Source organism: Anolis carolinensis, chromosome 1 (assembly GCF_035594765.1).
Source record: "Anolis carolinensis isolate JA03-04 chromosome 1, rAnoCar3.1.pri, whole genome shotgun sequence".
Classification (NCBI taxonomy): domain Eukaryota; kingdom Metazoa; phylum Chordata; class Lepidosauria; order Squamata; family Dactyloidae; genus Anolis; species Anolis carolinensis.
In genome coordinates, this window is record NC_085841.1 from 255980201 (window position 1) to 255990229 (window position 10029).

Below are 10029 nucleotides of genomic sequence, written 5' to 3' on the forward strand. Positions count from 1 at the left end.
CAGTTCACATTGTTTAGTTTTATATAAACATGACAAACCTATGTGAATTCTTTAGAGTCCTCTCTGGATCCACTTGTTAGCAAAAACTATGTGAAGGAGAGAAACTACCTGAAAAATGCGAATTATTTACAGTAATTTGTTTTTGTCTCAGATTCTTATTTCGCTTAATTTCACATTTGTAATTCTTTGTTTGTTGTATTTGAAAAATGTTCAGGTCTGGTCAGTGGGTTATATCTGAAAGAATGTAATGAGTAAATTCTGTACTCATGTCCCTACAGTTGTGCAAGAGCTGACATAGATTTGTGAAGATAGGAAGCTGCCTACACAAAACCTGACCTTTAAAAAAAATAGGAAAGTGACTTCAAGCATGACTTCCTGTTATAAAAAGGGGAAGAGAGTTGGGCCTAAAATGTCTCTGGGGGTACCAAAAAACATGGGGGAAATGTCTTGTGAGTCCACACTGATCTAGCATATGCCAGCTCTGGCTCTCCATGGTTTTAGATAAAAATTCTTGGCTCTTCACAGAGATCCTTCGTGTTCTCATCTAAGTAGTAACCACACTATTAGAAATGTACATGGGATGGTGCATTGGTTATTACCAGAAAACTGAACAAAATATTTTGCACCTAGTACTAACACACATCTTAAGAAGCCATTGCAACATTTTCAGCTAACTATTGAATTTTCCCTTTTCTCGTGCAAGTATCTTATCCTAAGTCAAGAAAAACACTCCTCCTTGCAAAGGAAGCCTTCCATTTGTGAAAATGACAATCTTTTCTGTCCTGTGTTTCCTTTTCTCTATCAAAACATTCTCTAAAATAGAAAAATAATCCAACTTTTAAGATTGTGTCTTACCTCAAGTATTTCTTATTGGTCTTTTCCATGTTAAAATAGATTGAACCAAACTTTTTAAGAAGTAGACTGTCAAGTTGAGAGATATCTCCGAAGAGCAGTAACTTGGCTAGAGGGGGTGTCCATGTTTTTCTTTATTTGCTGGATATATAGCACAATGAATTTCCTCCCCGGGTTGTTTATTTGCTTCCCATGTAAAAAAAAAAACAATTTCATAGGTGTTTCATCGGTATTACTTCTCTGCTTTCCATCTGCCTTCTTTTATTCATGTTTTTATTACCCCAGAGCGTTTCTCTAGAATATGACCTTGATTGCGGTATGTACTTCTGACTCTGGGTTTGCATTTTTGATTAAGATTTCTGGCTTCCCCAAGGCCAGAACTTTGTGTGCAGTTATAATTAGCATTTGTAAGAGCATCTGAGACAAAAGTAAAAAACCCCACTGTAGGTGAATGGCTGGTTGCTCAGAGGTTTGGGAGAGAACATAATAAAAATAAGTATTTCATTTCTTCCATTTTCTGGGAAATCAGAATAATATGCCTGGGTCTTGAGCCATGTAGTTTTTGTGTTGGCAAAGAATCAGCACAAAACAGTGGACAAAACCCACTGAAATGTTAATGGAGTTGTTAAGGCAACACACATATACCGTAGAAGTGGCTAATGTGTGGCCTTCCAGATATTATTCCACTGCAATTTCTATAAGCCATAGGCAGTAATTGGGAGTTGCAGTGAAACATCTAGAAGACTGCACTTTGCCTCCTTGAAATAAAAAAGTGGAGTCAATAGCTTTTTAAATGACCTAAATGAGTAGGAAATAAAAATGAAGTATTACTTGGATATCAAAAACTATGGATAAATCAATCAAAATCAGATGTGTGTACCCTAAAAAGCACAATATCTTTCCAAAATACATATAAAAGGGATAACAAATACTGCATGTTGTACTTCACATCATTTCCAATTTACAGCGGCCCCACCATGGGGGTTTCCTTCTCAAGATTTGTTCAGAAGAGGTTTGCCAATACCTTCCTCTGAGGAAGGTATGACTTGCACATCACCCAGTGGGTTTCCATGGCTGGGTGTGGTTTCAAACCCTGGTCTCCAGAGTCAAAGTCCAACATCCAAATCATGCTGGTTCTAACACAAGTTTACTTTCTTCACTTGTACATAGTGTCAAAACAAGGAAACAGGATTCACTGTGGCTGTAGTGAACTTAGTGGTAAGCACTTTGACATGTCATATGCTGTTGGTCAATGCAGAGAAAAAATCAGGTCATACCTTGAATAGTGGGATTCATTGAAGTATTGTGTAAATCCACATAGTTCAGAAATGACTTGGTAAATCAATTTCAGCTGAAAGTTACTACTGGATTTTGTTCAAGAATCTTTCAAGACATCAAGCTTAAAACTGAGCACTTTAACTTGTACAGTTAAATGAATCGAGAGGTTGACTCTAAAGTCCAGGTTCCTAAATAGAATGGAGTTAATTCTTAGAAATACACTATATCTATAGAATAATAAAAATTAAATACACATTCATGAACTCAAGCAATTACTTCTCACTGTTATACATCAATGAACCAATATGTTCCCCTTTATAACGAAAAAATATTTCTGAAAAGAATCAATGCACAAAGAATGCATATTATAATAGATCTATAGCTTACAGATTAGAAGGCAGATTGTCATGACGGGTCTCATCACAAAGTCCAGGCAAAGTGTCCTACTTTTGCAGAGAAAGGAGAGGGGCAAAGGGGCAAATCCACCGGCCTCCCAGCAAGGCCCCATGCTGCCTGTATTAGAGCCAGCATAACAGGAACTCTCCCATGTTGGGAAAGCATCCAGTGACTTTTTCACCCCAGTTTGGTGCAGGGCCTCTTCAAGAAGTCACACGACGTGTGGGGCTCCATCCATTAGATGGGGTGAAAGCATCCTAGGACTCTAAACTCCCTACATGTGATGAGCTCAAGCTTATGCAGATTCTGAAACCCAACTTACCCACATGCTCACCACAGGTCTAGTGACTTAAGCAAAACATAAGATCAGGTTTGGTTGTTATCGGGTACATTATCATTCAGAGCCATGCTTTACAGCAGGGAATCCAGCAAACAAAGGGATTTTGGCTCAGACATCTAACTGTAATCCTGGTCTTTCAGATTCCTAGTCAAACCATTATGCCACATGAGCTGTTATGGCCTAAGCTTATATGGGCTAGATTTATTTTGTTCCAAGGTGTGCTAGTACCTTTAGGCAGACATGCATATACAGTAGAGTCTCACTTATCCAACACTCGCTTATCCAACATTCTGGATTATCCAACGCATTTTTGTAGTCAATGTTTTCAATATATCGTGATATTTTGGTGCTAAATTCATAAATACAGTAATTACTACATAGCATTACTGCGTATTGAACTACTTTTTCTGTCAAATTTGTTGTATAACATGATGTTTTGGTGCTTAATTTGTACAATCATAACCTAATTTGATGTTTAATAGGCTTCTCCTTAATCTCTCCTTATTATCCAACATATTCGCTTATCCAATGTTCTGCCAGCCCGTTTATGTTGGATAAGTGAGACTCTACTGTATGTTTGAACTGAAGCTCATGTGAGAACTATTAAGTGGTAAGAAATGTTAGGAATTGGCAGGTCAACATCCAGAGAGCCATATACTGCTTGCTCCTATGTATCTAGCTGTTTTTGCCTCAGAAGCAGGACTGAAGGTATGGGGTTAAAGTACAAAATATATTGTCTGCCAATGGCATTAAAGTCTATATCAGTGGATCTCAACCTGGGGTCTCCAGATGGTTTTGGCCTTCGACTCCCAGAAATTCTAATAGCTGGCAAACTGGCTGAGACTTGTGGGAGTTGTATAGGCCAAAAACATCTGGGGACCACAGGTTGAGAACCACTGATCTATATGAAATGTATACAGTGCCCAGTTGCAAAACCTCTGGTAACACAAACATTTGGACTTGAACAAGTTGGTTGATAAGGATAGGAGACTTCATTGTGGCCACAGCTGCTAGGTTTGAATCTATTAATCACAGGCTATTGGGCTCAATGAATTTAACCCCAGATAGCTAGTATAGTGTTGCAATCAATTATTTTAGTATAGATTTAGTGTTAGATTTTATTGGAATACAGTTGAAGTCTTAGTTATACCTTCTTGGTAGCAAACCCACTGTAATCAGTGGGATGTATATATGATTAGACATGTAAAGGGCTTTGCTGATACTCACCTTGATCCCATCCTCCATGTTAAAGTGCTATCTAGCATGAAATGTTTCTGCCTACTGATATTTCATTAACGCTGACTCTTATGTTTAATCTGTCAGGGTGGATGGTTTTGGATAATATGATGAGTTTATCAATTTGGTTCAGCAATATGATCAGAAGATTAATTGCTAGCCACTTGCCCCATTCCATTTAAACATCCTATTTTATATCATTTTTATAGTCTATTTCATTCTATTAAGGGACATTTCCTCCCAATCTTTTGATTCTAAGAATCTGAAAACATAATCTAACTTCCATCTTGATATTATGGCATCCTCTATTAATTCCAATCTCATAGTTTGGCTGTATATTTTAATTGCATTAAATGAATAGCGCCCTTGCGCTGCTGATCTGGAAAAACTTTCTGCAGTCAAGGTCATGTGGGAAGATTTACATTCATATAAACTCCACCCCTCAAGGTGACAAGCAGAGGTATACAGTAATTGCATTAATGTGGCTAAAAATAATTTCGGAAATGGAGAAGTCACACCAGACAAGAAGTCATTCAAGGCGCCTGTGCCCTGATTAGCATTATAAATCCATTCTCAGATCACATTTTGTAAAATTCCAGTAGAAACTATGGCTGAAAGCAATGAAATGCGGGGAGAGTTTTCCTATTTTATACATTTGGACAAGCAAGAGTACTCACACAATGATGTTTGCTTTGTATCTTTTATATGTTCGTTACAACAGACTATGATTGTGCCCAGCTTTAGGCTCATGATTCAAATGGGTGTGAATCTATTAGATATAGTAGAAGTACAATGTAAAAGAAAAAATACATGGCAGAAAACATTATTTTAGATAATTACTGAACACAGCAGGATACAACCAAACTTTTTATACACCTTAGTGTTCATGTCTTTGTGAAATATTTTTATGGGTTAAAGGATGCCATGTTATTTTCTGGTTCCCATTCCTTAATTTAGATGTGCCTCTAGGGCAGGCATGGGGAAACTTTGGCCCTCCAGGTGTTTTGGACTTCAACTCCCACAATTCCTAACAGCCTACCGGCTGTTAGGAATTGTTGGAGTTGAAGTCCAAAACACCTGGAGGGCCAAAGTTTCCCCATGCCTGCTCTAGGGAATAACCATGACCATGATATAATGCAAATGAAGCAATTTTCATAAACAAGGAAACAGCAGGATATAGTAATTTTGAAATAGACACATTTGTCTCCTTGGGAGCAATACTGCCCCAATCTTCACAGCCTTCTTCCTTGCCCTTCTTTTACTTACACTCCCTTGATATATACTTTGAGCTACTATAAAAATCTGGCTTTATAAAAAGAATTTGGCTGTAACATTAGATGATGGTTTAATGTCCCCTTCCATTAATTTTCATATGACTTCAGTTCAGAGAGGAATATAGGGATGATTTAGTTCAAAGTAAAAAGGACAAGACAATTACTGCATATTTTTACTGTAATCAGAGTCAGATACATATATGAAATTTAAAATTCTGGTTATAATTGCATATAATCAGGCATATACAGTAAAGGAAGTTTATGTACAGAGGCTTTGAAAATTAAGAAAAGTTTTCCTGATTGAAATTAATACATTTGACATGTCTTCATTTTGTTACCTCTAATTAATTTAACCAATTTAATTCTATTGCTATCTCCTTTTTATTTTATAGCACTACTCGATATTTCTATCTGAACCATTTTTAGTTAATTCCAACCTTTGTGGCAATTTATCAACAAGAAAAGCTAATGGAAAATAAGCAACAGGCTATGTGCCAAGGGTCCAAGGGACTTTTAGGGTCCAATTTTTTATGTACGTGCATCTGGAAAATGAATTTTGTTACCAAATAAACCTCAATTGCACCGTTAATCACGTTTGTTTTTTCCTTGCTGTCAGCTCTTTTCATGTTTTCTCTCGATGTGACCAGCAGAGAGAGCTGCTGCAGCACATTTCTGATACCACAGACTAGCCTTCCATTAAGCCATTAAAAGCCATGGAATGACTGTGAGTCATCTGCCCCCTGACCTTAGTTCTAGAGTTAATCAGCACACTGCGCTGGCCTTTCGACACAAGTCTGAATGTTCAGTGTGATTTGAATTATTTGTTAAACATCCTTTGCGGGCTGCAGACTTATGGCAAAGGTCTCACCTAAGGCGGCAGACGTCAAAACTCACACTGAGCCCACAGCACTACTAAGGAGGTGGCTTCTAAGCCTCAGTTCAGCAACCATGTTGAAGGCCAAAGTTGTTAACTTCCTATTAATTGCAGAGCAGCCGCAGAGAGGCTTTTCCAGATGAACTGCTACTGATTTGGGTCCCAGTTGGGAATGATGAACATTTGTCCAGATGGCCTTCTGAAGACTAGCTTTTTCTTGAGAAGTGCTGTGATATGGAGGCAGATGTTATCTTGGGCAAGACTTGCAAGCTATAAAAATGACTTTTTTCAAACAACCTTTAATGTTAACCTGCAGCAATTAAATGTTTCAAAGAAGGAGATAATACTAATTCAAAACCAGATTTTTTTTTGACTGATGAGAAATACATCTGGAAGAATTTTGCATTTTTTCTCCAGTATTCAAACATTCCAAGTATTGCATTGGAATTATTCAGCAGAGAAAACACGTGGGGTGGGGTATGCTAAAAACCCCTCTTTTCTGTGCAGAAAATGAGTTTCCAGCACATGTAATATATTTCTGGAACAGAACCTTTGTTTTCTGTACAACATATTTTTGTGTGTGCATGAAACTATGCTTTTTGCTGAAGATACTTCTTCCATAGCATTTTAGGACATTCCAATACAGGGAGAATACAGTGGATGAATATTCCTTTTCTTCCTTCTGCAGAAATTAAAATATTAGTCATCTTCACAGGCAAGGATGAAATATTCCCAACCTTGGGTCTTCAGCCTGTATTTGAACTTATCAACCCCTAGCCAGCATGCTTGGTGGGCAAAGATGATAGGAGTTGGAAAACATCTATTTCCCTCTCTCTCTCTCTCTCTCTCTCTCTCTCTCTCTCTCTCTCTCTCTCTCTCTCTCTCTCTCTCTCTCTCTCTCTCTCTCTCTCTCTCTCTCTCTCTCTCTCTCTCTCTCCCCCCCCCCCCCCCCCCCAATGTAAAGGCTAGATGCAATTCTATGAGGTCGGTGAAGATCCAACAGTCCACTCTGATTTCTGTCCATAAAAATACTCTTCCTTGTGGCAGTCTCCTCAGCCAAGAGGGTTTAGAGCTAGCTGCTCTTTTTATGGAGTCCTTGAATTTTATATACATTCCTGTCTCTCTCTGGCTTGATCCTAGTATGTTACTTAAAATATATTCTGTATTGCATAAGTCATGGCTAATCATTTAGCAGTCCTTCTGCCTTCATCCATTCCATCTAGAAAAGCAGTGGCCTAAAGCAGAAGTCAGGTGGGGTTTGAAACTGTACGTGAATCACATCAGGCTTACCAATCCCATGATCTTCCCAAATCACAAACCATGATATTCTTCCATGTTAGCGGTTTTCCTCAACTAATGTGCTCAAGGAGAAAATTAGCAGAATAGCAACCTGGGCCATGCTTTCACAAAATGCTAGAGCAGTGGTTCTCAACCTGGGGTCCCCAGGTGTTTTGACCTACAACTCCCAGAAATCCCAGCCAGTTTACAAGCTGTTAAGATTTCTGGGAGTTGAAGGGCAAAACATCTGGGGGCCCACAGGTTATGAACCACTGGATTAGAAGGAAGGCCCTCATTCCCATCCCCAACCAAAATGTGTTTTTTTTGCTTTGTTTTTTTGTTTGTTTGTTTGTTTGTTTTGGTTTTTTTTTTTTTTTTGCAGAACTGATAACATTTGGTGGGCTGGACTCTGCCTTTCCAAAGTAACATGCTTGAATTAATTTAGAAACCCGATTAACCTCAGAAACCATTCAAACTGGTCTGAACAGCCCACGTATCCTTGGACAGGTATCCCTTTTTTGTGCCACCCTCTACATGGAAGATTTATTTGAGACATTTTTCAATTGAGTTTATGGGTAAAAATCTCGCAAAAGGCATCTTATTCGGTTATTAGCAATGCGTAAAATGTATAAGAATAAAAATATATTGATTTAAATAATTGACATAAGACAATTAGAGGTATTTTTATCTCCATAATCAATTTACAGCAATCGTATTTTCCTTCTAAAAGATTTCAGCATTTCTGTTTCTCCCATTGTACTGCCAGTGGAAAACAAATTTTCTTTGACATGGTGGGTCCTTCCATGAAGTCTGATTAATTACTTAAATTGTTAGTGAAGAGGTATTCATTACTGATTATGCATCATTTGCCTACATTTGCTTTAATTGCTATAATCAAAGAGTAAACATTAAAGAGTAAAACTCATCATTACACTCTGGGAAAAAAATGTCTTTGTGTAATGTATTTACTTGATAATATACTGAGTGCTGTCCATGAAAAAGAAAGTGGAGATGCATGTAAGTACATGTATGTGTGTGAGAGAGACAGAATGTGTGTGTGTTACTGGTGAAAGTAGTTCTCATCTCTCAAGATCTTCCAGATCTCCATTATTCTTCATAATGTTTCACCACTAATCAAATACTATTCCATTTAAAATGACAAGTGTTTATAATTTCTGTTTTTATATTTATCCTAAGTGTCATGCCATAAGGCCAGATCTTCTTATAGGTTATACTGTTGAAAAATGTTCAGAACTGAGTAATAGACAATTTTACATCTGGTTCTAAGTCTAACCTACTATTTCAAAATTGCCATGTTATGGAGTTCATCACTACTTCTCTTCATAGGTGTTTATGCTGGCAATTGTGCAATTTATTGTTCTTAATAGTGTTCTTGCAAATAGCACAAGCATGGGCAAACCATTTTGCTTTGGGGCCACATTGCAGGCCCAGCTGGGTGGGTTGGGCCGGGAGGGGGACCAGGCACACACTGAGCAGGGTCGGCCAAGAAGAAGGAAGACTCCCAGAGAGGGCAGGGGCAGGAGGGGGCAGGGCCCAGGTCACCCTCAGGCTGCTCGCCCCTTCTTTATGCCAGGAGGAAGGTGGGACATGTGGCAATTGCCTCAATCCCCCCTCCTCTCCATCCTCCTCTCCCAATCCTCGGTCTGTCCTGTTGGCATTATGGCAGGAAGAGGGCAAGACAGGTGGCGGCTGAGAGTGCTCTGGAGGACTTTTAGCCACTGCGTGCCTTCCTCAAGTCATCCTCCCAGCATAAGGAGGGGACTGCTTGCACTGTCCTTATGCTGTTAGGAGGAGGGTGAGACATGCGGTGGCTGAGAGCACTCCAGAAGGCTCTCAACTGCTGCATGTCTTTCTCCCTTGTCTTTTTGGCATAAGGACATGGCGGACTGCTGTGTCCTTATGTCAAGAGGACAGGGAAAATGAGAACGGCCTGAGATAAGCGCCCAGGGGGCCACATCCAGCTCCCGGGCCTTAGTTTGCCCATGCCTGATATAGCACATCCATTGTGATAGATGTTGGATAACAGTGGCTGCCTGACATATGGACTGAATTGCATCTTGGACTGTTTCCAAAATATGTTTTTGGGTATATACAACTTTGTTCTCAGATCTCCCACATAAGAATTTATCCTTTAGATAAATGTTGATATGCAGATATATGGACACAGATGATGTAATTTTCTACTTTATTGATATTTGAAATTACAAATGGAAGATATTATCAGTACCATGTGAGTTTTCTACACCTGTTGTTGTAATAGTTGTAGTAGTTGTTTTTGTTGTTATTGTTATTGTTATTATTTCCTTCTTTATCTCTCCCAAAGAAGACTCAAAGCAAGGTAGTGTGCATTAAGAAATTGTGTGCTTTTCCTCCTTCCTTCCTTCCTTCCTTCCTTCCTTCCTTCCTTCCTTCCTTCCTTCCTTCCTTCCTTCCTTCCTTCCTTCCTTCCTTCTTTCCTTTCTGTTGTCCTCTTTTACTGC